The sequence below is a fragment of the Calidris pugnax genome, unplaced genomic scaffold (assembly GCF_001431845.1).
Source record: "Calidris pugnax isolate Ruff unplaced genomic scaffold, ASM143184v1 scaffold81, whole genome shotgun sequence".
NCBI lineage: Eukaryota > Metazoa > Chordata > Aves > Charadriiformes > Scolopacidae > Calidris > Calidris pugnax.
The window spans coordinates 6,318,392-6,345,798 of NW_015090880.1; the positions used below are offsets into that span (position 1 = coordinate 6,318,392).

Genomic DNA, 27,407 nt, shown 5'->3' on the forward strand with positions numbered 1-27,407 from the left:
AAACAGAGGGGACAGAGCCAAGAATGAGGGTAGTGAGAATGTTACTGTCATAAACTGCAAGGAGGTAAAGAAGGGGGAAACCAAAGGACCCGAAATCCCCAAGTCTGAGCTGGGCAAGGAGGGGGGGCAGCATCCCTGGCCAGGTGGGGCTCAGGGAGAAGGACCAGGGCTGGAAAAGTGGGTGGTGACTTGGAAGTTGTGCTGGAGAGGGCAGGGGAGGGTGGCCAGGGGATTTGCCATAGTTTGAGAGAGCAGACAGCAAGTTCTCAACTGCTTTTTTTAATAGGCTGCTGTCCTCTCTTAGAAAAGTAAAATATTTTTATAATATAAAAATAGATAAATAGAATATAAAAAGAATGTTACTATAGAAATAAAATGTAATAAATATTGTTTTAGCAAAATCTGTTTTAGCAGAGTGCAGTAGGTGGCACCAGAGCCCTTTCCCACGCTGTCTTGGCTGTTCAGAGGGAATCTCATCCCAAAGGCAAGGACTCGGCTCACTGAGGAATGCAATAACCCGACTGCTCCTGCAGGTGAGGAATTTGGTTTTCCCTCCTCTTGTTTGTAGAAAGAAACGTCTGGGAAAAATTTATCAAGGGAGTTCTCAGGTTTTTAACATAGGATTCTTCAGATGCTGTATTATCAGAATATTTATCTTCAGTTTTTCTTTAAGCAACTTGGTGTTGGAAAAGAATTTTTAGTTAATCTTTTGTAGCAAAATGCTGTTTCTCTCTTTTTAAAAAAAAAATAAAATCAAACATTTTTGTGCCAAGCCATTAGTTTTTAGCAGTTAATGCTATTTGTATTCTGCTACAGTGTCTTGATTTCCACTTATGCAATACGTTACCCAATCACACAATATATCGTGCACCTTCCAGTACCTAATTACTTCTACCATTTAGTTCACTTGAGGGATGTGTGTGTATCTGATGTCATTGAAAATGCAGACCACTGACACTCAGAAAATAGTAAAAAAAAAAAAAAAGTATGCTGGAAAGTGTTGGAGATTTTGTTTAAAAAAGCCCCAATTACTGTGAGGGCATTTGTTGTAAATAAAAATATTTGAGCTTTGCCAATTTTGCCCCTTTACCAAACTTACCCCATGGTCAGCCATTAAAAAAGGAGTGGATTGACTTTTCTTTGCAGCTTTGAAAACCTTCAAGCTGCCCTGGGGAGGGGTGCAGTGTCTCCTGCGTTGCCTCTGTGCTGTGGTTAGAGCCCATGGAGCTGATTTCGCTGCCCGATGTCTGACCTGCAGCTTTCAAGAGCTGAGCTAAACAAGAATAAGCTTTTAAAGTTGATATTGGGTGGTAACTGTTTGAATTCCAGTGCAAGGATGGAAAGCAGGTGAGTTTTGTAATATGATGGAAGTGTTGAAAGAAGGTGGACACTCTCCCTTTCTGTGATGCGGGAGCAATACATCCATCATTAACTTTGGTGTTGGAATTAGGGCCTTCTGGAAATTTTTGTGGGCACGTGATGAAACTAGAAACTCTCCTTTCGGTGGTGTAGGGCTGGGCAGATGCTGGTGGAAGAGGAAGGCTGCTGTGGATAATGAAGGTCAAGAACTGACTGCTACGAGTTGGCATCTCCCCGCTGTCACCCATGGGTCCATGTCAGGTGAGGAACATGGGCAGATCCTGAACGTGCAAGGTAGTTTGTGAGCAGCTCGGGTGGAGACTGCAGCAGGGCTTTTCCCTGTTTGGCATTTGATTTTTGCACCTTGCAGATAATTAAAGTCCTCGTTGCGGTCACGTGTGAGGTGCAGGAACCTGCCCTGGCCCTTGGGATGTGCAGGAGGTGCTGAGGGGCCGGGTGTGTGATGAGGAGGGATGGTCAGGGCTTTATGAGGGTGCCAGCACGGCAGTGACAGCCCTTGGACATCATTCATTGCCCCATCAAGGACTCAGCACGTCAGTCAGTGAGAAGGTGTGTGTATCAAGCTGACAGCTCGGAATTGTTTCTTCACCAATTACCACGCCAAAGCCTTGATAGCATCATGAAATATGGCTCCTACCTATCGCTTCGTCTTCGTCAAACCGACCGGGTGTTCTTCATTTGTTATGACTGGGAGAACTTCGGCAGCATCAGAAAAATAAGCAAGTTTGTCTCTGGTGTAAAAGGATCGAAGGCATAAAGACAGGACGGCCGCTGTTAAATATAGATGCTTCAGTCCAGATGAAAATGCACATGGAAAAGCCCTCACAGACGGGCTGAGCCCCCAGCTCTGTCTTTATTTGGGACACACTGGGGGATGAGAAGAGTAGGAACTTTTCTTTTGCTAGACATCTTTATACTTAGTAAAGCATTCAGCCTTTCTTATAATTTATTCATTGTGGTCTAGCATAGTCTAAAATGTCAGACCTTCCCCTCTCTGTCCTTTTACATACTCATTCTTTGATGCCTCTTAATTCATTATTTAAGCAGCCTGCATTCTGCTTTACAGAACACCCTCCTCCCTGGTAACTGAATGTTCTCTGTTATTGGTGTCTCTGTGTCAGCAGCTTTCCAGCCGGCGAGGGGCAGGGTGGGATGCTCCGGTCCCTCTGCCCCTGCTCCACAGCAGGAGGAGCTGAGCAGCCAGAGCTGGAGCACCACAGCTCCAGCAAAGCTCTGGAGTGCTCAAGTGATGCTTGACTCTGTGTCACTTTGGAGCCCAGGAGCATTTCTGAGTGAGGAAGTGGCTCGGTGGCACTTTAGGGAACGGGCTACTGTGGTTATTGGTACCCATCCGGCCAGGGGAACCCCGCTCCTGCAGGGACCTGGAGTCCCAGTGCATCCCATCCTGCAGCAACGGCTGCGCTATCGCTGCTGGAACATGGGGGATTCCTCTGCTGGAGGTGCACTTGGAGTTCTTCCCTGCCTTGCCATGAATCACAAAGTTGGATTAACTGTCAACAGGAACCGTTGCCGCCGAAAAACGCGTCTGTACGTTTTGAAGTCTGAGCCATGCTTTGGTTTGGGTTCTTGCAAGGAATCAGTTCGCTCCCCGGGTGCGGTGTTTGAATTGATGCCAAAATGTGCCATTTCCCACCCTCCTCAAAGTTTTGTGTGCAATGTCTACATCTGGGGAAGGGGTCATGCCTATTTGTAGCACTGCTGTTCTCTAACAAGACTATGTCCTTAGTTCAATACAGAATATGAAAACATTTCATTAAAAAGGAAAAAGTGCTAAGTAAATTAAGAGGAGCACAGATACTCCAAACCTCCTTCTAATGGCCTTGGTTGCAAAACTGCCCTGGATATTATCTATTCATTGTTTTTAACGTTCCATCCAAAGAAAAACTTGGGAATATTTTACCTTATGCTTCAAAGAAAACATTTCCAAATGGTGTGTAACAAATCAATCATTACTTACTTAATAACCGTAATGTTTTCCTTTCAAGTCAGGAACTAGTGAGAAAGTCTAGGACTAAAAACCAAAATTGACAGCTTTCTGGTCACTTAATGTAAATTATATTTTATTGATCAGATCTGAAAGCATTTGATATTAGCTTCAAGCAGTGACATCAGTTGGGGATGCTGTTGTCACTTGGAACAGTAGTGGAGAGTACAGACCCCGTCTGCCTGGCAGGGGCTCGGGCTCAGCAGAAGGGACTTCACTGAGGATATCTCAGATCCCACTGACTCAGTGCTCAGCTACATTATTTTTTTTGCCTTATGTTTTACAAGCACTTAACAGTTTTGCTTATTTCTAAGGCTTTCTGGGTTTTGTCACCTCTTCATAAAGCAATGTTCACTTGTTACCGTATTTACTTTCTAACCACTCTCCAATATCATATTTACACAGGCAATATTCTTCTGTTGGCAGATTACTTTTAATAGAGTGGTTTGATAGTGTTTTTCACGAGGATGTGGGCATCACGATGCTGCAGCAGAGAGCTGCTGTACAGGAAAGGTTTCTCCTAAATGCAACAATACAATAACTGGCTTATCAAACTCTGTGCTTGGGACATTTACATGACGAAGGATAAAAAGGAAAGTGGCTGTGGACCCTGTATAGATCCTTGTGCAAATCCTGCTGTGGGCAAAATCCTGCTGGACATTGACGTCTTGGAAAGTAAGTACAGCACGTTCCTTGCAGCATTGTCATCCCCCAATGGATCTTTCCATCATCTTTTAAATTCCTGTCAGTGGAGTTCTTTATTTAAGTCTGTCTATGTTTTTTTCCCCCTCTTTACTAAGAAGAGATGCTCAGGGGCGAGGTGTCACCTGGGGACAGGTGTCAATTTACCCCTAGTATATTTTGTCACTTGTCTCCTCTTGGGAATTCCCCAGACCCAAACTGCTGATTTTCAGTGGTTTGTGGGGTTTTTTTGGGGGGTACACTTTGGATTTTTGGCATTGGTTGGAGCTGGCACTGGCCACACTGAACTCCTCAACTCGCCCCTCCTGAGACATCAGAGGTGCCAAGATTGTGTCCAAGGTGGAGGCTGATGTCATTTTACATGGTGACGCTTCTCCTGGCAGCCACTCTCCCAGCCAGCACCTCACATAGAAAAGTTTTGGCAGGGCTGTTGCAGGCAGCTCCATTTCATTTTGTTCTTTTTCACTATTAAATATTACCAGGAGCAGTTTCCAATGGATTAAAAGACTCCTCTCTACCGAGGAGTAGAGCTGCATTGTGCTCTGGGTGTGTTTCCTTATTTTTCTGTATTTCTGTTCATGCAGATTTCCTGAGTCCCTGGAGTTTTTCTAGCTCCTCTTAACTATTTGACATTTATTCTTTGTGTGCTTTTCTAGCTCATTAATTTATAAAACATCAATGGTGATGCAGGTCTTTTGATCCTCCTAAAAATTAACCAGCTGTGCCTGTCTCTTAACAGGTTCTTGAGCCGTGGCCATACTCCCTCTCTCCTGGATACTCCAGCTCATCAGCAGACCCTTGCTGGTGCCTTTGCCCAAGACCTTTCCAAAGATCATACTATTTCTCTGTGAGTTGCCCTTATTTTGCAGATTAACTTGGGGAAAGGTGTGGTTTTCCTCTACAGAAATATATTGCCCACCGAGGTGTGTGTAACTTTTAGTGACCTCTCAAAATTATTAACTGCATTGTGTCAGATTTAAAAAAGGTGGTCGTGGCTGGGAAACGGATTTGTTTTGAGCATTTCTCAAAAAAGGAGGACACAGGATGCTAATGAAAAGGGATCTCTGTGCTAGCAGCTCAGTTTCTCTCTCTGCAGAGCTTTTGGGTGAAGTCATCTGGCCCTGGTGATCTGCCTTTTCCCCTGTGCTGCCAGCTCGGGTGATGCTGCACCCTTCCTCCCACCAGAAACACTTGGGCATCTCCAATGCCAAATCCAAGACATGAATATCCTCATGTACAGGACTGTTTGATTCCTGTCTGTGTTCCCAAATTTTTTTTTAATTTTTTTTTTAGTGTGATCCCTTCCTCTGGGAGGTAAATGACACCGCTGCAATGTACTGCAGCCCCTAAAACCTAATGGTCCAGGCAGAGTTTATGGCTAAACTTTGGTCCCCAGGAGATAGGAGCTTTTCTCCCTGGAACGAGCCCTTCCAAAAGCCAACTGCGAGTTGCTAAGGAACAGCTTGTCACTCTGGCAGGGCTCTAATCGGTTGTATACAGGTAATTAGGAGTCACTACTGCCTTATTATTAACTGTTTGTTGATTTTTCAAAAATGATTTTCCTCTCTGTCCCCGAAGCCAAGCGTACAATGCTTCTGGTACCTCTGCATCAATTATGCATTGTCTGTGTCATTTATTTTTTTTCTTCCTTTGGAAACTTGGTTTCCAGAGGCTCTTCCTGGTGCTGTAGCCATGACCTAACCCTCCTTTGCTGAATAATTCCTACCGAGACAACACAGTTTCCCTGCTGTGTTTTCCATGCTGCTGTGTTTCAGCAAGGCCAATAAATCAGGCTGTCTCCCATCACTGGGCAGCCTTGTTTGCTCAATTTTGCCGTTCCATTTCTTGCTTTATTGAATAAGCATGTATTTATGTACCTCGTGTCCTTTTGCTGCCTGCCCATTTTTTATTGAACTTCTCTGTCGGCCACACAGTTGGGTTTTCCTGACAAGGGTTTTGGATCTTAAAATGCTATTTCTTCCCACCAGCTGTCACTTCTGTCCTAACCTCGTCCCATGAGAGCTCTGTGCATCGCTTACGTCTCCAGCTCTGCCTGCCTGATCTAAGTGACCCCTCACCTTCTACTCAGCTTTTAGTTTTAATACCTAAATCTCGCTGATTTTCCTCCCCCTTCTCTTTAGTTAAGGTGACCCGCTGCTTTTTTGGTGCTCTCCAAGAGCCAGCACCCACACAAAACAATTCCCTCATGGCTTTGTGCTTGAACTCTTCTTTGTGCTGGTCCCTTACACAGGCAGCGCAGAGCCCGGGGACCAGCAGGGAGGATGCTACTGGGCTTAGATCTCTTCCCCAGTAACAGAAATGTGGTCTCCAGCCACAGATCTACGGGTTTTGGTGTGACACCCACCAGTCTGCAACAGAGCCATACAACGGGGCCCAGGGCAGCAAACTGCCCACAGCACATGGCTGGGGGGAGCCTCGTGCTCCACTTTGCTGGAGCAAAAGCCCCTTTACAGCCCCTTCTGGTACCTAAAGGGGCTCCAGGAAAGCTGGGGAGGGACTCTTCATGAGGGAGTGCAGTGATACGACAAGGGCTAATGGTTATAACTTGAAAGAAGGGAGATTTAGATTAGATATCAGGAAGAAATTCTTTACTGTGAGGGTGGGGAGATACTGGGACAGGTTGCCCAGAGAAGCTGTGGATGCCCCGCCCGTGGAGGTGTTGAAGGCCAGGCTGGATGGGGCTTTGAGGAACCTGGTCTGGTAGGAGGTGTCCCTGCCCAGGGCAGGGGGGTTGGAACTCAATGATCTTTAAGGTTCCTCCCAACCCAAACCCTTCAGTGATAAATACCCAGCGGCAGCGTGGGGGAAGGTGTGTGAGTGTTACCCCCACAGTGGGGATCTGCTCTCAGCTGGTGTTATCCCCTGCCTCACCAGTTCAGACTTTAGGACTGGAGAGGAAGATTTTTCAGCGGATTCACAGGTTTGGGAACACACCACTTGGTGGGATTTTCCCCCTCTACCCCAACTCCCGATGTCTCTCGGGAGAGGACTGTGGGATGTAGGAAAGCAGAAAGCCTTTTCCCTAATGGCTCCTATTGCTGCTTGGTGCCCAACTGCCAAATTTGATGTCAGGAGATGCCAAGATCTATAGGGCTGAAAGTTGGTGCCTAATGAAGGAATGTCAGGATGCGAATGAGGTTTCTTGTCCTGCGCAGCTGGATGCGGGGATGTTATTTATAGCTGCTCACTTGCACCATAAGCACCTGTAGAGACTTTATTCTTCAGCCTCGCAGTGGAATCACAAATGACAGAAAGAGCTGAAGATGTAATGACCCTTGAGGTAGGAGAAATTATTAACCAAACCGTAGATAAGGCGACTGTTATCTCCTGTACTGTGTTTAGGGCACCCAATCTATTGCAGATGTTACCATAGTCATGCTGTTTAATTTAAAATTGTCCTGCATTCCTTATGTCTCAAATTCTTTTCTTGGGAAACTAAATCCTTTCATAACCTAAATGCAGCAGAGGAGATGAAAACACCTGGTTCTTGGATGTATATGGCCATTCCAAGGGAGCTTTATGTAATTGTTTTTTAAATAGAAATGCTTGCTCTATTTTTTTTTTGTCTGGTCCATCCTGGTTCTGTTGTTTGCCATATGTTTTCTGACATGTGCTCCTTGTCTAGCAATAAAAAGCTACCAAGACTAAGAAGCCTTCGTTAATTTGTATCAGGCATAGTAAGAGCTCTTCTCATTTTACTGACTTGGTAAACTCCATGGCAAATATAATATAATATAATATAATATAGGGATTATAAACGAGTTCTTACCATCCTGGAATAATTGTCTTTGTGCATGGGTCAAAAGGATAAGGATTAACAAAACTATTAGGTATTGGAGACGGTAGCCCCATCTGTTTGTCTTTGGGTTTTAAAAATCTGTCTCTTAAAAGGGCAGGTGATTCTGGAGAGAGACAACCTGCCACTCGCTTGAATGGAACATGCTGCCCGCTCCCAAAAATCTCATTCACTGTGGATAAATCTCTCACCACCAAACACCCAAGAGGTGTTGGTGACGATTCTCCTGGAATTGGGCAAGGATCCCAGCCTTATCTGTGTATGAGGAAACTGATTTGTAATTGCAAGACGCTGTAGGATTGGTCACATTTGTTATATTTGCATTTGGCTGTGATGCTGAGCACTGAGTTGTGTGTGTGTCCCCAGTGAGAGCTTTATTTACCTCTTACCAAGCACGTGTGAACCCTAATTCTAGTTTTCCTTTTTCTGAGGCCAGGTTTTGGAGGCACTTAAAGGATGGCAAAGCTATGCAGCTGGAGACAGCCCCAGGGATGAATTTCACCCACAGCTTTGTCAATCCTCTGGTGAGACCCACGATAGAAGAAGAGGGACCGATTACTTGCAGACCCTGAACTGTTCATCCTGTGACCTGGTGGTGCTTGGGCAAAGCAGGGTGTTTTCTATCAAATGATAGTGCACAGTGATAATCAGTCACAGGCTGATGGAGTGGCAATCAAAGCTGTCAAGGAAAATGATCTACATGCAACGGCTTGATTATATTTGTCCTGAGATACTTTTATGCTAAAGGATTTTCGAGTTTTAATCAGTCTGCATTAACTGTGATGCTCTTGCAGTTGATCATGGAAGGAAAGCAACTGTTGATTGTACTAAAAGCATTAAGCGACCTCTGCTAATTAAAAGATAATGTCAGTGCAAGTGAGTGGAGTGCCTGGGTCTTCAGCCTTTTAGATAGACATTAAATGAAAATCAAAGAGTTTGTAGGAAATAAATGTGGTAAAGGTAAGACTTGTTTGTGGAAGTAGCAGGTCATGTTTCAGTAAGAGATATTTAATGCATTAATGATATCTAATATGCCATATAACCGGCAATTTGCTGAAAAGGAATGAGCTTCCTCCCCAGTTGCGAGACATCTTCACTTACTCTACCTTGACTGGAGCATTTCGCTTGGGAAAGCCTATGATATAGTGAATCCAGGGTGTCTCTGTTGTCCATAAATAAACTAAATGCGTTTTCTCACAAATGCACGTCACCTTTTAAATGACCCAGACGTTCAGTGTTAAGTTCTGTGTTCGGTAATAATGTAGTCAGTGTCTACAAATGCAGTCTTACTTGCCTTCTTTCATTAATCTCAGTGTCTGGGAGAGAAAACAAAACAGGTGGAATAACTATGTGCAAGCACATCCCTTACTCCTCGGAGACTATAAATGGTAAACAGCCTCTTCTCCTTCCTGTGTTTATAGAGATGCAGAATGAAACCCCCTTGGACAGAGAAGCAATGGCACAAATTCTGTATGGAATTGCCTGAAGATGCTGCCAGCCATTGGCCTCCAAGGAGCCACGGTGGCCAGAGAGCTCTTGGAGGAGATGCCAAAGCAGTCAGTAACGGTTTGGTATTGTTTTTCAGGTTTGTGTCTCACTCTTTGACTCCTTGCTCTGTGAGAAGAAACAGAAAGACAGTTAAAATAACTTCTTCCACATGAAAAAAATATTAAATCACATGTGGGAATATAGAGAGGAAGGTAACGGTTCAAAGTCTGGTGTTTGAGAATGAGCTTGGCTCCATGCATGAAGCAGAGGCTTCACGGGGGGGAGAGAGGAGGTCTCTGCTTCTCTTCAGATTAAAATAAATGTTCTTGAAACCGAAGGTAATCTCTTCCCAGGCAGTTTGTAACTGAGCTTTACAGCTGCCAAACTGTATTTGATCACATTCAGCATCTCCAGCTGAGGAGGCTGCAGGGTGAGGAGCAGCCATGTCACCGGGGTGTGAAGGCATCTGAGCCAGCCCTGCCCTCGGTCTCTGTCAGAGGCTCCCTCCAAAGTGTCTTTCCAGGCAGAAGATGCTCCTTCTGCCGCCGTCCTGAAAGCTACGGGGCGAGGTGGGCTGAGTCTCCGTGGTGCTGCTGGTCCTCTGGCCAGGAAAGCTGTGCTGGGATGAGCTTGTGAGCTACAACCCCAGCTATTACCACTCCGTGCCTTTCATCCCATCCCACCCCGGGTAAGAAGACCCCCTTTGGTGGCACGTGGCCCCTCGGTGACAACCACAGGGGGCCAGCCGGCTGCGGGGACAGCACCTTATGCATGGCCATATGATATTCACCTCGACGAGGCAGCTTGTTAATTGTGTCTGACAAAGGCAGCCTGGGCTGATCAGGACTGACTATATCAGGCTGCCCAGAGCAGGACTTTCATGTGGCTCCCACCCTGGTCGGGCTGGAGAGATCTGGAGGCACCCACTGGTTCCAGGGTGCTTGGGGGGAAAGCATCTAGCACCCAGCACGGGGAGATTACCCCCCAGCACCCCCCCTGAGGGCTGGTTCCTACCGAGCAGCGTTTCATGGCCAGGGGTATCCTCTCAGTCCAAGAGAGCAACAAGAGGAGGGGGAGCTTTTTCAAACAGAAAATAGTGATTTCTCTCAGTGCCACCCATCCTTCTTACAAAAAAAATATTGTCTGTCTGAAGGGAAATCTAAAAGGTGAGGTTTTAACAAAATTATTCCCTTTATAGAAGCCTTTTCTCCCCCCCAGCCTATTTGGCAGTAGAAAGTTACATCTACTTATGTGAAGCCCCAAGAACTTTCACTTTAAAAGCTTTCAACTTGGGGGGAAAAAAAAAAAAAAAAAAGGCTTTTCTCTTTTCCCTGGATACTGAATTTCGTGGAATCCACCCCTTTGTTGCACCGTGGTCAGAGGCCACTGCTGATGGGCACATCTCTAATTTCAGTGGTGCCTGATGCCTTGTTTCTTTCTCTGGTGTTTTACAATAAGCTCATATTTTCCGTGTTTTTTTTAAGACCAATATGTATACCTGACAATATTTTAAAGAAGTTATTGAAAAGGTTATAAAAAAATAAAATAAATACTTGGCATCGAGATTCTTGGAGTGCATGATGAATATTTTAATAGTTAAAAATGTAGCCAGAGAGAAATGAAATGATTTAGTGCTCTAAATAAATCTCTTTGTGGGTTTTAATGTGCAAAAATGGACAACAATGGCTTTAAAGCCTCTCCACAAATACATCTCTGCCCCGGTATGCTTTGTGTCTGTTATATCCGTAGCCAGTAATGATCTGTTCTATCTTTTTAGCTGCTGAGGGAAGGTATTACACCAGTTTTTCTCCTCTAGGACTTTGCATAATAACCTCTAGGTTCTGAGAAGAGAGTTTAGACCTTTGGGTCGGGGTTGTAAAGCCCATCCTCAGCACCTGCAGTCTCAGAGGTTTTGTATCCTTTGTTGGAAAGTGGAAACCAGAGAAGAAAGTTTTGGGGAGGCTGGAAGGGGAAGGGAGATCTGGGAGGGGAACATTCCCACACAGAATGACTCAGGCAGCAAAAAATCTTTAATATCTCTGTGCTCACGTGACTTTCAATTGTCTTGTGACTGTCATAAGTTTCAGACAGAAATAGTTAATATTTGGTTGTGTTTCTGCTTAGCATTTCAAATCTTTTCGCGCTCTCACACACACACATCCCCACATAAGTGGGAAAAAGAAGCTTTTTGTGATCCCAGCTATGGCAGAGGTGGAGCTTGAGATGTTACTCATGCGACTGATCAACTATGCTAGCTAAGAAAGCCTTTATTTATTTTTTTTTTTAATTAATCAAATGTATTAGTGGCCATGAAACATGTATCCCTGAGTTCCGTTTCTGTAATGTAATCTTTCACCTGAGCAAGAGTCCTTCAGTCCTGCCCTAAGGCTGCCTTTCTGGCAAATCTTCCTGCTAATCGAATCTTCTCTATTTTCTTCCTTGCTTTTAGAGTAATTCCTGTTGCTAAATGTAGTGAATGCAGTTGCTAAAATGACAGTGCCAGTGTAAATTATTAAAATTACATAGAGTAATAAAAGTGTGTTGTGTGTGAAAAGATACAGAATAAGGCAGTAGGACTCAAGCTTTTAGGTTACTTCAGAAAATTCTCTAGTACCTATAATATGGGCAAGCTATATATTGTAGTTGGGTTTTTGTCTTTATGTGTTCTCTAAGGCAAAGTGTTCGGATGCCATACTTTCTAGGCTTCCAGCTTTCCTTGAAAAAAAATGAGATGGCAAGAGGTTTTTGATAATTTTGGAAAGCATCTTGGGTTGGATGCTTAGAAACATAATGTCCAAAAATCATAAGTTGCTTCTGAAAATGTACGTGGGATGTTTATAACAAGGAGCACTGAAAAGATTTGACTGCATGAGGTCCACTTTGTATCTAATCTATAGATTAATTAATTTAGTGCGTAACGTCTGTTTTCTTTTTCTGTTAAAACAGAAAAGTTATTGAGAATCAATGAAATAAATAGAGCCTTTGTCCCCCACTGGCCCCTTGACCTCACAGTAATAAAAAGAAACTGTTTGCATTTTCCCTTTCTTGTAGCAGGCGCTCGGGGACTGGCTATGGGAAGTGTTATGGAACGTTGGAAAGAGACACTGAGCAGCACAGATGTAAGGTCGGTGTTATATGAAAAAAAAAAAGAGTACAGTGCATAATCTCAGCCCTCGATGGAGAAGATATGGTGAAATGTTGACTTTAATTGCCATGGGACACAGATTAGCAGATGGTCCCATGGATAGACCGCTCTCCATGTCTATAAATAGCGTAAGTTAATTTATGCAAGATCTTTCTTTTCTTTCGTAGCTATCTCCCAATGTGTCAACAGCGTTCTGGCGAGGAAGTAGCCAGCACTGGAGCAGGAATCTGGGTCCTCTTTAAAGCCCTGGTACCGTGTGATTACGGTACAGCAAAAAAGCACCTGATCAAGTAACTCCTGATTGAAAAGACAGGCGGTGACAGCCTGAGCCGATGCACCTTCCCTTCAAACATAACTATCGGGTGTCTGCAAGTCAGCTGGAATAATAGCTCGGAGAAGGAGGGAAGGCAGTGCAGCTCCAAACGGGGTCAGGGAGCCTTTTTCCATCTTGGACTGGCTGAATGGTGTGTTTTGTTTTGCAGATCTCACCTGCCTCCAGCCACCACCACCCCGCTGGTGGGTGAACTGCTTTGCTCGCAGACAAATCTCATTGCCACAAGCTATTCCTTATGGCTGCTCTTTCTAGCTGGTCCCTGCAATCTTTGCTTGGTTGCCTCCTTCCTCTCTGACCACCAGCGTGCTCTGGTTTTGGGGCTGGTCCCAGTGAAGGGGCCATGATGGGAGATGTTTGTCTAGTTTAGGGCAACCATGTTAACCTAACGCTCACGTCCAGCAGCTGGATGCTCAGCAGGACCAGCTCCTGCTTTCTGCCTTCTCAGGTATTGGGGTCTGGACCTCAAGTTGCACCGTGGGACCAGCCACCACTGGAAGAGGTGAGTGGTCCAGCTGCAGCTGGTGGGAAACCTCATGTCTCCAAGTACCCTCCATCCCTCAGGCCGAGCAGCAAAAGTGCTCACGGGTAAGTGGCCGAAGGGCTCTGGGTTGGTAGCACGTACAGGAGATGCTGCTCTCCTAAAAAGGGACCTGTCATCTCCTGCATGGGTTGGTGGTGTAGCTTCTGCCCAAGCCAGCCTGCAGCCTGGAGACCTTTTGATCCCAGGTTTGGCCTCCCGGACCCCATTTGTGCCTTGCCCAGAGAACTCTTAGAAAACCTCACTTTCAAGCAAATATGTCCATCATTGTGCAATATTTAGCACTATAAATCAGCTGAGTCCGAGCAAATCTTTAAGTCCGGTTCTCCCTTGCTGTTACATCCAATTAAAGAGGTACTAATAAATAAGAAATAAGCAAAGAATTTTCTAAGCTTCCTATGTTATCAGAGGGAACGCTTTAAGAAAGAGCCCTTTCTTTTCCGGGCAGTAGCAGAGGACTGTGCAGCAGGAAGGCTGAGCCACCCCTTGCCACCCCCCCGGGCAGGTAAGTGAAAATGTAACAGGGGACCTGCAGAGTCACCATCTTTGTGCCATCTCGAGCCTGATGCCCATCAAAATCAGCCACCAGAAACACGCATCGAAGGACCAAGGTCCAGATCCTGCTCCACGGTAAATCCAACCCCGCTTTGGGTCAGCAGGGATATTCTGGATTTACCTACGTGTAATTTAGAGCAGATTTTGGACCCTGCTCAGGAGCATTATGCCTTTCCCTACAGGAAGGAAGATTGTTTCTGACCTCACTTAAACTAAGCAGCTTTAATCGTTCGGTCTGGAAGCACCAAGACTGGGCTGGGGGCTGGGTACGCAGACATGGGAATCCTATAATCTTTGGTTTAGTTGTAATGAAATTGTCCAGGATGAGGAGGAAACAGATGGAATCTGATTAATTTCTCACAAGTGTAGACCTCAGCATCCGATGTAACATATGTGGCGAGCAAATGTCACTCATGCCTCCAAAGTGCAGAAAATATCACTATTGTCAGGATATATTCATTGGCATATTGGCTGCTGAACTCCCAGGGGTATAAGGATGCTGTGCATTACATTTAGTCTGGAATTAAATATTCAGAGGCAGAGATACCTAACCCTTTCCCGTATGCCTCGCTGGTTATCGCAGCTGAACTTAATGAATTGAAAGAGGGAGGGAAAGGGAGGGTTTTTTTCTCCCCTCCTTTGTAAATCGTTATTTACTGTGGAAGGAATATCAAGATGGCTTGATATTTCTGCTTTACCGGGTTCAGTCCGACTAGCGAAACAGCCTGAGTGAGGGAAAATAGCGCAGCTTTGAGCTGTAAATGAGCAGCTACACTACTTTGATCTCACACTGATAGAAATCAGAGCCCAGCTCCGTGTTTGTGGAGTTGTTCTGGGTTTTGTCACTTCTGGAATCTATTTCATGTAATTGCATATTTAAAAAAAAAAATAATAAAAAAAAAAAGAAGTCCATTCATTGATTGCCACTTTATTGTTTAAGGCAGGTAAGATAAGAGGCCGGAGCCACTTGCTTTTGTCTCCTTGTAGTCTTAGGAAGGGGGAGAAGCTGTGCGTGTGAGTAAAGTGAGGCCCCATCTGCGCCGAGGAAAGAGATTCAGCCATTTTATTGTTTAAGGCAGGTAAGATAAGAGGCCGGAGCCACTTGCTTTTGTCTCCTTGTAGTCTTAGGAAGGGGGAGAAGCTGTGCGTGTGAGTAAAGTGAGGCCCCATCTGCGCCGAGGAAAGAGATTCATTACAGCTGACTTGTCCTGTTAGAATTACTGCCCTAGACTGTTTCTTGAAAAAGGATGTCGCTATGATATCTATTAGAGTATTTCATCACCAAACTTGGGAAAGGAATATTGAGTGGTGGGGGTCCCGTGCAGCTCAGGCTCTGCCCCTGGGTATAGCTCCCCCCTTTCATCAATCCCTCTGCAAAACCAAGCAACGCGTGCGGTAATGTCTTCTCTTTAAAAATTAATTCCTCATTAGAAAAATGGGGAAAAATAGGTATTTGGTTCTCCGCTTCACTGTATGTTGAAATTATATCTGTCTTAACTGGTGCTTTCCCCTCTCCCCCATGGCAAACGCTGCTCTGGCTTTGCGTTACGGGCTGGTTTGTTGGTCTTAATGATCTCCTTTTTAATGAGTGAATGTACATCTTCTGGGGAAACTGAATCACCTCAAAAGGAGCTTTATTTCTGATTGAGGCAAACGGAGCTGATAGGGCTGGGGAAAGTTGGAGACACCCACATTTGCTGCTGTCACAGAACGTGCATTCACTCTGTCTCGTGTGGTGCTTTTTCTTCTAAATAGAAGATGCAGCAAATCTTGGTAATAGCTGGGACCATACTAAACAGCACCCATCTTCTAAAGTCATGACCTTCATTTTAATTAAGACCCCTAGTTTTGGAAGACTTGACCTGAGATTCTTGTTTCCCTTTTCTACCGTTTAACGTTGTGACCCACGTTGGCCCAAAGGCTCCTCTCAGCTTGTGCAGCACAGCAGTGCTTGTTTGACTTCTGCGCTCATTAGAGACAACTGGTAGTTTCTGTGCTTAAACCTTTAAGAATTCTAATAAGACAATCAGACTCTGATTCCTCAGGAAGCTGATTGAGTGTTGGTTTTGCTGAAATTCCTGAATTTCTGCTGAAATTGATTGTTTCCAATAGTTTTCACCTGTCGTTGCCTTAATTATGTGGCAGAAGGGAGGGAACAACTTGTGCATCTGCAAACTTTCTGAGCAGCAGAGCTGCCCTTTGCCAGCTGGAAACTTCTCACTTTTTGTGGCTTTTCCATGGTTCCTGACAATGCATCACTTGGAGTTTCCTCCATGAAGCTGCTGTCGGTGCCAATGGGTGCTTATTGCATCAGGACTGCACAAGGCAAAAATCACATAAATCCTCTGTTGATCTCCAGAATCACTGAGCAAGGTCAGACTGACTCTTTTTTCCTTATTTTACCGTTTCACACCGGAATTTCCTTGAAATGCACAGTTCCCCCTGACCTTTGCCATCCTGGAGACTAGAAGCTGCGCTGGGAGCTCTTGGCCCATAAGAGTGGTGACGTGGCAAAGCTACATCAGGACTTTTTTTGACCCAGTTTGTGTTGCGTGAAAGCCTCAGAGGCTCGTGAGGCCATCCCAGCTAAATACAGGATTTGCTGAATGGACCTACCTGCTGCTTTGCTTGGCACAGGTTTTTTACAGATAACCGGGAAAGCCTGGAGCCACAAGAAGAGGTGAAGCCAAGGAGAGCGGGTGGGGGTGGGGAGGGATGGATTTATAGGCAGGCTAAGATGGCGGGTGTGGAGATTTGTATTAATTAATTGCAAAGCTAGAGAGAAAATGAATACGCAACCAATACAGAAATACCTTGTGGCTAAAAATCCTTCCCTAAATCGTTTTAGCTGAGAATACACTCAGTCAAGTGAAGCCACCTCCGAGGTGTGGGGTGATGAGATGGGACCCGAGCGCGCGTCGCCTTTGAAATCCTTCCCTAAATCAGTTTAGCTGAGAATACACTCAGTCAAGTGAAGCCACCTCCGAGGTGTGGGGTGATGAGATGGGACCCGAGTGCGCGTCGCCTTTGTCTCTTCAGCTGGAGCATCACACCCCAAAGTCCCAGTCGCTGCTTCCTGCCTACAGCGGAACCCGTGCAGATATTAAACTGGGGGCTAATGATGAATGAAACTGTGGGATGTGTCTTGATTATCCCAGGTTTCTAATGTATAATTGAATTATTTTGGTAAGTATATTTCAAGCCCTTTGATTTCTGGCCTCTGTTTTTAATTACTCAGCCCCCTCTTGCCCTTGTGCATTATTATGCTGTTCATTAGCATTCAGTGAGACTACAGAAGTTTGACTTCTGAATAAAGTAGCGTACAAAAGAGAAGGGAATGCTTTTTATCTTAGCACTTAATAATTTAAATGGAACCCTTTTCTTTAATCAATGTTTAATAGTACAATAGTTGTTTATTTAAACTGCGCATTGCCTAATTTTGCAAACAAAAAAGAGAGGAAGGATAAACACGTTTAGAAATAATGAGCTTTGTAACTGTTGTAATCTTCAAAAGATTTAAAATATCTACAGCACTTAGAATGTCAGTTCATCTCAACGAGACAGTAACACGGGCCTTGAATGTCTCTGTATCTTTTATGCAGCGTTAAGTAGTACAAGCCTATTTTTTTTTTTTTTTATTTGAGGGAAGCAGAAAACCTTGCTAATTGCAAAACTGAAAGCTACTCAGCAGCGTTAATATTGTTGGCATGACCGCCAGCTGTGATGATTAGGATGTGTGACAGAGGGAGAGATAATTTGATCACAGGCCTGGGGACTAGAAGCTCCTGTGTCCTGCTCCTTCCTGGTGCACCTACAAAGGCAAGGAAAATACATGGAGAGATTTAGTTCAGCCCCATAACGCCCACGTTTTTTTTTTTTTTTGGGGGGGGGGGGTCTTGCAAGGCACAGTGGATGCCAGAAATACATGTGTAACACCAGGTTGTGGGAGGGGACGGGAGCTCAAGCCCAGGCATTAACTTGTCAAAGGAAATAGCTTTATAGGGGGTTAGTAATCAGGGGTGGGCACACTGCGGGTACGATGCTTGCTCTGTGTCATCAGCAAAATGTGGTTTTGGGTGGGATTCAGTCCCTGCGGGGCAGCAGCTCGGAGCCTGACCCGTGGCAAGGTCAGGGGGACCTGCAGAACCCGACATAAAAGGGATATGGACACTAAAGCATCCCTCCCTCTGCTCGGCTTCCTCATCTGTAAAACAGGAATTGATCAGGGATATCTTGAGGATTTAGAGATATCTGGAGACCGCTTTGGAGGCATTAAAACTAGTGAGCATAATATCTGCATTTCAAAGTACTCTTTGGACATCACTTAATTCATTTTGACAGCAACCCTGCGCAGGAAATGTGGCGGCCTCCGTCGTCTGGATGGGAAAGCTGGGTCTGAGGGATGGGCTGGAGATGGGGGTGGTTGGGAGGGGAATGTGGGTGCAGGGGAGCAGTGAGCTCCTGCCCCCCAGTTGTAGGAGCACCCACGGCAGGAGAACTGCTCCCTCCACACCTACCCAGGGGATGCTGATCCTGCCTAATCCCTGCTGATGTGCTGGCCAGGCTGCTTTCCACAGACCGCTCCCCGGGCAGCAAGACCAGACTTTTTCCCTGCTGATTTCTCTCCTGTCCTCTAAATCTTTCCCTTTCCCACCAGTACAGCCCATTCTCTCCTTTTTCCCCGAGATCTACTTCTCACAAGCTTTTGTGCAAGCTTGGAGCTCCTTCCCTTCTCTGCTTTTTCTCTGTCCCCTTTCCAAGGCTCGCTGGAGGGCTGGAGGGGTGTTAAGTGTCCGGAGCAAGAGGCAGGAAGGTGGAAGCTCCAAATGTAAGGAACGAGATGGAGAAATGTGATCTGATATTATGGGCTTGTTCCTTCCCCTTTTGACTGTATTGTAGCTCCCGTTGATTAAAAGAGCATAAATGAGTTATGTTCCCAGGAGAGGGGGGAGGGCAAAGGCTGGGGGTTTGGACCCTTTTTTTCAGGCTAAATGAATTTTATCTAAGATGTGAGAGTCTGCTACTGTATTATTAATTTACAGTGAACTCTGGTATGAAAGCTACTGATGTTTTTTACTGTTTTTCACATGTTCACTGGAAAAGTTGCACATGGACAACTGGAAAGGTAATATGCAATTCCAAATCAGCAGCTGAAGAGTGATTTCCTGTGATTAAAGTATTCCGCCCTGTTCCACAAGGCTTGTTTTCAGTGGTTCTTCCAATGTAAGGAATGTTTGTGCAGGATGATGATGATCTATATCAGTAAAGCATTTAGGGAACGTAGCCAAGATCAGCCTCCCGTTGCACCGAGCTCTGCAGCCACTTATGGTGAGACACTGCCCCCTCTCATGGAAGCGGGATTAATATCTGTAGATATTTAAATGCCTGACACCCACTGAAGCACAGATTTGGATGTCACTGTTTAAACAAGCACCAGAGCTACAGGAGAAACTGAAGTTGTGTAGTGAAGTTGATAAAGGCTGTGCAGAAAGTCAGTGTCAGAGCAAGAAACGGGATCCGTTTCCCGGTGGCTGCTGGAAAACCTGTCACGGTGACCCCGGCTGTGCCATCCCTGAAACACCATCTTTCACTTTTTCCATTGAAACTGAATTTTTGAAGGGGATAATTTATTGATAACCCGCGGGCAGCAGCGATCAGACATGCGATAGGAGGGGGAGGTTGTGGCCCTGACTCTCTGAGCCCTTCTCCAGTTGCAGCTGGCTCCAAAAAAGATGCTGCCAACTCTGGTCCGGCTGCGAGCTGAGGAAACCTCTCCTTTCTCTTCCTTTGGCTGAGCAGCAACCACGGGGATGCGAAAATAAGGTCAGGGCTCAGCTAAAAGCCCGGGGTGTGCAGCTCTGCCTCCGGAAGGCAGCGAGATCTTTCCCCCGCAGCATCCGAGGGAGGAGAAGGCACTTTGCCCAAACAGTTTTAGCTGCTGCACTTAACGTGGAGTCGTGTCCTGGGGGGGGTGGGGAGTGAAGGAGCAGGGAGTGGGAGAGAGAGAAAAGCCGTAACACTCGTGTGTGTGTGTGTGTGTGTGTGCGCTTCCTCCCCCTGTCTCTGAAGAGGAGGAGTGGGAGGGGGAAGCTCCAAAGCCACTTCGGGGGGATGCGCCGCTCCGCGCGGGAGGAGGTTTTGCGGAGCATCCTCCTGGCGGCTTGAAAGCCGGGTGCGCTCTCCCCGTGGGTGATTCCCCACCACCACCACCACCTCCCCCGCTTCCCGACACGCGTGTTCCTGCCTCCGTCACGCTTCGGCGCAGCATCTCCTCGGGCGAGACGGCGGCCAGGTAAGCGGTAACCGGGGAACCGAGCTGGAGCCGGGCGGTGCGGGGTCGGGCTGGAGCGCCTGAGGGGGGATGTACCGAACCGGGGGTCCCCTCCGGGTGGCCAGGGTCCCCTCCGGCTGCCCAGGCTGGTGCTGGGCGCTGCGTGTCCCGGGAGAGCTGGAGGGACGATGGGCGGCGGGGATGGAGGGGGATGCGGTGGGAGCAGCGCGGCTTAACCTGCGCCGTAACTTGTATTTAGGAGAGTAATTATCAGGAGCGCGGGTGGATAATGGTGATTTACGTGTTCCCGAAGTGGCCATCTGGGGCTGGCAGGTTGCCCCAGCTGGGCAGCGGGCTCCTCTCGGCAACCGGGCAGACCGCCCCCCCCCTTCCTCCCCGGGCCGGCGAGGGGCTGGGATGTTTGGGTTTTTAAGTAGGTTTTTAGGGAAACCTGCGGGCTGGGCGAGCTCCGGCGCTGGGAGGGAGTGTGCCTGCCCGGGTGTCAGTCCCTAACACTTCGGGTGTTTTTGTTGTAGTTAAATATATCTATGGACCAGTCTGTGGGTGTGTGGTTCATTTACTGCTGTAGCTGCTCTGGTGACAAGGATGTCACTAGCAAGGGGACAGGCTTGCTTTGCAGATAGCACTACTACTTTTTACTATTTTTTGCTTCCCCCCTTCTTCCTCCCCAGGCCGGCGAGGGGCTGGGATGTTTGGGCTTTTAAGTAGGTTTTTAGGGAAACCTGCGGGCTGGGCGAGCTCCGGCGCTGGGAGGGAGTGTGCCTGCCCGGGTGTCAGTCCCTAACACTTCGGGTGTTTTTGTTGTAGTTAAATATATCTATGGACCAGTCTGTGGGTGTGTGGTTCATTTACTGCTGTAGCTGCTCTGGTGACAAGGATGTCACTAGCAAGGGGACAGGCTTGCTTTGCAGATAGCACTACTACTTTTTACTATTTTTTGCTTTTTAAAAAGGTTTTGGGCTACTGATTTTATAGCTTCTGAAATACTTTTACATCCCAGATCAGCTGGTTTCTCACCACTGGCACTTTTACCTTTTTGAGTAGGAGATCTTGAAGATTTACTTTCTTTAAAATAGAGCTATAACAGTATCCTTGTTATGGCTTTCAGAGAGGCATGTCTTGTTTTCTGACCCCACCAACTTCACTTTGACAAAAAAAAAAAAAAGAAAGGCTGGAAATAATCACTTAAAAGATGCAACTTTCCTTGTTTCAACAAGTTGCTTTATTCCCTGCTCCAGTAATTTCCTCTAAGACTCGTTATGTGGATGATGTGGTGATATGAGTGATGTTAAACCTGCAGTCGCTGGGGATTAATGCATGGCCATGACATCACCGAGAGCCAATGAGGTGATGCTTTTGGGCACGTACTGACCCAAACCATCTTCTGAACTGGTGTGGGGATCCTGCCGTGCTCCTAAGGAATAAGGCGAGTTTGGGCAAACGGAGTGGTTTCCCAGCACGGTTTCACTGTGTTTCTCAGTTTTATGCCCTCCTCCGAGACAGACACGGTCTGTTCAGTAGCCACATGTGTGTGGTTACTCTGATCAAAGGTTTCTCTTCTTGGGAAGAGATTATTGAAAATGGACACGTTAGTTCCCTGGTATAAGAGTAAGATGATGTGATGGAGCCAGTTGCTGGCAGAATACAAAGAGTTCTCAGGCTGTGTGGCAGGAAAGCTGGTGGAACAAGGGGTTTGAGCACGCGGTGGATGGACCTGTAGTAAATCACCTCCTTTGGAGTAGAGCTGCTCACGTGGAGGCAGGCACAGAGCCCGTGTCAGGGGAGCGAGGAGGGAGCCCGTGCAGGCAGGTGGAGGCTGGGGAGGCAGGAAGGTGCCCGTTCCCTGCTGTGCTAATGGTTCCTGCCATGCTCTCCCCTTCACCCCGGGACCCCAGTGCCTCCATGCTGCCAAGGTCTAGCAGGTTGGAAGCCCTTGGCCTCAGTTCCCGTTACATTGCTGGAGGGTGACTCAAAAACTCAGCTGTCTTGGGTAGCTTTGGCAGAATCACACCAGATGTTGCCAAGCACAGCCTCTGAAATGCGCATTTCTGAGTTCAGGCTGCCTCTTCCCTCTAACGTTTCCTAAACCTTCCTCGTTGTGCAGCAGATTCATTCCAGGCCCCTGCGGGTCAGTGGGGGGGTTCCCCGCAGGCTGTGTGCCCCCCCCCAACCTTGTGTCACCATCACAAATATTTGCACACAAATCACTTGTATTAGCTTAAATATTTTCTGTTTGCTGGAGTTCTTAAGTGTTGAATGTAAATGTTTAGGTCCAGAGTTCATCCTGGAAGTCTTCTAATATTTTTGTTTGTAATTTAAATACAGATACCCACATGCCCTCCTTTCTCAATGCCATTGCATTGATAGCCATTTATATTGAGGAACCACGTAGAATATTAGCAGTACGACTGACATGCCTCAGAGGTGTATAGGATTCTTATGCCTTCAATGCCAACAAGACATGACAGGATACATCTAATGAATTACCTTTAAATTAGAAAGCAGTAAACAACCTATTATTGGATTAGAGGAATATTAAAATTAGAAGAACATTACTGTCTTTTGATATCCTGTGGCACATTTTTACTAGCTGGGAAATGACACGGGTTACTGCAGAGACAGAGAGGGTCTCTAGAGAACTGTAATGATTTTCATCTGTGTGAAATAGATTTTTTTAATGCTATTACTATCTTATGTTTAGATGATGTTGTAGCAGGTTTCTTTTTATTTTTTTTTTTGCCTTCTAGTTTCACATTGATGTTTGCTATCATTTTTCTGAGTGACTTCAGTGCTTGTGGAAGGTACAGGTTTGATGTACTCTGAGAGCTAAAAGCTCCTAATTATTGAAGAAAAACCAGGCAAAAATGGTACAAGAGGCTTGGTGATAGATTTCAGTCCAATACTGAAGAGCTTTCTGCCTTGCCAGGGTGCAGAGGTAGTCTGGGTCCACGCCACCTATTCCATGGCTGCCTAGAAGGCTGTTCCAGCTCTGGTAATTCTGGGATGTGATTTAATTCATTGAGATTTCTATAAATTCTTAGGAACTAGATTAAATCCAGCAGTTCTCCTGGTCATACGTCTCACCGGGCAGGGGGTACCTGGTATCTCCTTCCAGGTGTGACTGCTCTGGGTTGGATCTGAATTGGCAACCGGGTGGTGGCTCTCGTGTGGCACCACTCTTCATCTATCTCCCTGTGCCAATCTCGTATTAATCTAAGGCCAACACCTGCTGTCCTCTCCCAGGCAAGCTGCCCAATTAAGGACTGGGCTTTTGAGTGAAAAGGGCAGAATTTGGCCAGTGCTCCTCGAGTGTTAGGAAAAAAAAAAAAAAGAGATAAACACTAAAATAATTGATGGAGAGCACTTAATTCTCAGGTTCATCTAGAATAAAGTTTCTTATGAAATCTGCGTTCTTTCAATACTGCTCAGCTCTGTTGGTCAATGAAAAATTAAGCCCTTAACGTAGAACTAAACTTGAATTAGTTGGTGCAAGAAGTTGTTCTGCTTGGAATATCAATCTTTAATAATGCTCTGAGAAAAATATTTTATTTTTTTTAACTCGCTATCAATATGAATATGGGGCAACAAGATCCCTTGGAGTGCTAAGCCACATTCCAGTCTCCTGAGCAAAGTCTCAAGGATATTGTTTTGCCCTGGAGTTTGGAAGCATATTCAGAATAAAAAGCCCTCCTATATATATACTTTTCATCCAAGGTGTTGGATTTTGCTTGTCTTTCTCACAGATTATGGCCCTGGGACTCCTTGCCCCCTCTCAAGGTCTAGCAGGAGAACTCCCTCAGCATCCCTTTATCCCTTTGAAAAAATTGATAACCACGATGCGAGCGGTTGTTCTGAAGCCAGTGCCAACCCTGCAGATCAGAAGATCACAGCACACTTTCACCTGAGGTTTAGGTGCTGCGGTCTGAGCTGCTCTGCGCTGGCAAAGCATCCTGAATATTTGCAGGCTATGGGGGTTTCTACTGGTCTGTGTCACCGAAGCCTCTTTGCTATTCTAAAAGAGCTTGTAAGGAGGAACAAAGGACTGCGGATTTCACCAATTTTACTTTATTTTACACTTTCCAGCAGTTATTTTGGAAAGGCTGTGAGCTGAAAGGCTGATTTTCTCAAACTTGGTGCAACTACGCCAGAGTAAAATTCAAAAGAAGGAAAGTAGTATCAGGAATCTCAGTGACTCAAAAGGTGACCCATTGTTTTTATTGCCCCTTCTGTTGTGTTTCAATTTCAGTTACACTTTACAGGGAACATCTGTGGAATAAAAACTCTGGTGGGGTCAGGCCTTTCTCCTCAGAGGACATTTCCCTCTGCACAGCACCAGTACAAGTTCTCTCCCTCCCTCCTTTAAAATTATAGGTATGTTACTGGTCAGGAGAGATATAACAAGCAAGGATAAATATATCAAAGTGCCAGCGGTCCCAGCCAGGATGGTAAAAATCTGGGTAAAAAACTTAGTCCCCAGCCCTCGAAGTAGAGCTTTTTCCCTTTTCTGTTCTCCAACCAGCCACTTCCAAAGCACAACTTAGTCATGTCTTACGTCCTTGTGAACCAAAGAATGGGCTATAACCAGCATCAGCCTGGCCTTGCTGGTTCTGGGAGCAACTAACCCCCTAAAAGGAGAGAGCAGGGCTGGCTTTTGTAGCCTGCAAGAAACTGGTAACTAAACGAGAAGCATTTGAGTCATGCCTGGACATGGATGAACCGGTTAATACAAGTTCTTTCAGCTCTTCAAAACAAATTGCAAATCTCAGGTTCGTATTTGCATAATTCAGGTTATTAATTCATGTGTTTACATTTCCTAAACTGTGTGCCAAATTCCCACTTGGCACAAGTTTCAGTGTTAATCTGAGTGTAAAGGGGAAAAGGAGAAAATTGAGCTGTTGTAGGCAGCATTGAATGCTTCGTGATTTTACTTTTCAACAAAATTAAATAAGCTTTGTTTTTTTTTTTCTGTGTCATTTCAGTGTCACTTCAGGTATTCGATGAAATATTTGGAAATTTTTAATTGATAGGGTACCCAGTCTTTCATATGTGCATCTCTGGGATTTATGTGTATTGCAAGTTAATAAAGCTTCCAGCATACATTCTGTGCATGTGTAATTAAGGAGTGACTGTATTTGATGTCATTTCCTCTGTTATCTAGATTCCAGTTATGGGGATGATGGTATTTCATGCTGTCATCTGCAAGCAGGAACATCCCTGCACAAGTGAATCTGTTTGAAGGACCAGGCTGTGGCTGTTTTAGTCTAGAGAACACAGTTATTCACAGATTTCTTTGCTGCTTCCATTATTCAATGAGAATTATGTGTGTTTATGATAGTCTGATCAGCAAATAGAAGTGTATTGCAGATATAGATATATTGTGAAGTACAGCGGTTTACATTAATAGGGAGGATTTATCTTGTTGCAATATTGAATTTATGATGCTAAGCTGGGATATTTTCCTGTTTCAAAATGTTATATTGCAGTGAGCTGATACCAGGGCGATAAAATAAATGCTTCTTTTTTAATTTAAGCCACTATAAGATGCTAATGATGTTGGAGACAGGAAGAAAAATGCCTTACTTCAGTAATGAATATAATGCATCCATATTATAATTTCCTAGCAAAGTTCATGTAACTTAGACTCCTCAAAGAAACTTCTTGTTTTGTTTAATCTAGAAACCAGACGTGGTTGAGATCTTTAATGGAAGAATGCTCTTGGACACAAGCTGTGGGGTTAATATGCCTTGCTTAAATTAGTCTTTGAGACCATTTCTTCCCTATTATTCTGAAAAGGAAATAGCGAAGCTGTAGCTGCTGGTGATGGTCCCTTCACTGGGCATTCAGGCAGCCCAGTCTCCTTGCTGGTTTCCTTCCAGTCTCCTGGCAAACACTCAGCAGACAGGATAACTAGGAAGGAAGGAAGGAGGGGGTCACCTCTTCTCCTTTGCTGTCACCTCCTCTTCTGGCCATTGCCAGGGATCGTGACAATGTGTTCAGGGGATCTGGTACCCTCTTCCCAGAAAATGTGATGGAGCATGAAGGAGATCTTCATGATGTCCCACAGTTCTCTTCCATTGCCACCTGCCTCCTTTTCTATGCCAAATTGACATGGAGGGGTGGTTCTGAGGTGAAGCGAAGCAATTTCTGGCAGAATTAGTGTAACCTTCCACCTCAGAAATGAATAGGTTCATTTGGTTCATTAAGTGTTAGAAATTAATTGGTATCGAGCTTATCCACATAGTTAATGGCATTTCCCTCCAGAACGTTTCCTTCCTGTAGATGTTGCTAATGTATTTTTGTGATATATATTTCGGTTTAGCACTAGAATAGATGTAGAAGCCCTAAATCTTTCAGAATAATTGCTGTTTATAACTCTGAAAAAGGTGCAGCAAGTTTAAATACAGTTACTTTGCCAGTGAGCACCATTCCCTGATGACATGCTTCAGGTTGTGTTTGCTCTCTCCTTGCACCCCAGACTGAGAGGAATTGTGCTGTTGGGTGGAAGAACGGGTAGCTGTGTTTACCCCGCATCTTTGCAGACAGCTGTAGAAATGAGAAGGAAATCAGATATTTTCAGCAAAACTCTTGGTTTTCATATGTGTTACACGTTCTTCTTCTTGAACAGAATCTTCAGCCATGAATAAACCACTACTGTTAAATCTTGCTTAGAAATGTAGTGGAGACTAGCAGCTATTTGTGATTAGCATATTTGGAATATACATAATTGTATTATGCTGAAAACTTCATACACCTTCTGTGTTTTCCTCATCTGAGAGGAAAAATAAAGACTGAATAAAGCCAAGCTGGTTTTGTTTTAAATGCCTTTTTCTACAGAAGTAATATCTTCTGTTACAGTTAATGAGCATTGTTGTCTTTTGTTTAAATTCTTTGTTACGGAGGCTTAGAGCAAAAGAGCTTTAATAATAAAAAGGCCTTCTTCTCTGGAATGTCTGTCAGATAATAGCCTGTAAGATTTAAGAATAATACTGTAAAATAATTGGTTTTCAAATGAATAATTGTCTATAACTAATTGGAGGGCAAATGGAAAGTCTGCATCCTCCAAACAAACGTAGTGTGTCCCTTTAAACATCCAAACAGTTTTTCCTTCTGTTTTTCCACCCTCAAGAAAAAAATATAATATCAAATCTCAT

At 45.2% G+C, this 27,407-nt stretch overlaps 1 protein-coding gene across 2 annotated transcripts in view; it reads left to right on the plus strand.

Annotated features, from left to right (window-relative positions):
• The first annotated feature begins 13,270 nt into the window (after positions 1–13,270).
• Positions 13,271–27,407, plus strand: part of FAM19A4 (family with sequence similarity 19 (chemokine (C-C motif)-like), member A4) — an 85,485-nt gene continuing 71,348 nt past the window's right edge. The window contains exon 1 of one of the 2 annotated variants that reach the window (XM_014946700.1): positions 13,271–13,370. The gene's annotated coding sequence lies outside the window, so the exon portion shown is untranslated. Of the gene's footprint in view, positions 13,371–20,186; positions 20,257–27,407 lie in introns of those variants that run through there. The other variant, XM_014946698.1, reaches the window with a different exon arrangement.